Source organism: Halyomorpha halys, unplaced genomic scaffold, assembly GCF_000696795.3.
Source record: "Halyomorpha halys isolate HHAL.00 unplaced genomic scaffold, Hhal_1.1 Scaffold370.1, whole genome shotgun sequence".
In the NCBI taxonomy this organism is placed as follows: Eukaryota; Metazoa; Arthropoda; class Insecta; order Hemiptera; family Pentatomidae; genus Halyomorpha; species Halyomorpha halys.
This window is the reverse complement of record NW_027107863.1, coordinates 371,694-372,105: the sequence shown is the minus strand read 5'-3', so window position 1 is coordinate 372,105 and position 412 is coordinate 371,694.

Sequence of the window (412 nt, the reverse complement as noted above, 5' to 3'; positions counted from 1 at the left end):
ATATTCAAATCATGTTGAATTTACTTTAAATGTTTATTAACTATAATGATTTCATTAAGAAATTATCAATTCATGGTAAATAATTACTAATATAAGGAATGGAAGAGAAATTGAGTGATTAGGGAGTTTATAATGGAAGGAGTGATATCTGGTTCTGGCTAGATCGGTTGCATAGGGAACATTAAGGTCTTTATGTATGATTTTATTTGTGACAAAGTAAGGAGATTTATAGCCTTTAAATTCAGATATTACAAACACTATTTAAACATTTAAAATCACAAAATATTCAAATCATGTTGAATTTACTTTAAATGATCATTAACTATAATGATTTCATTAAGAAATTATCAATTCATGGTAAATAATTACTAATATAAATAGCACTATAATACAAACCTTAAATCTTTTAATT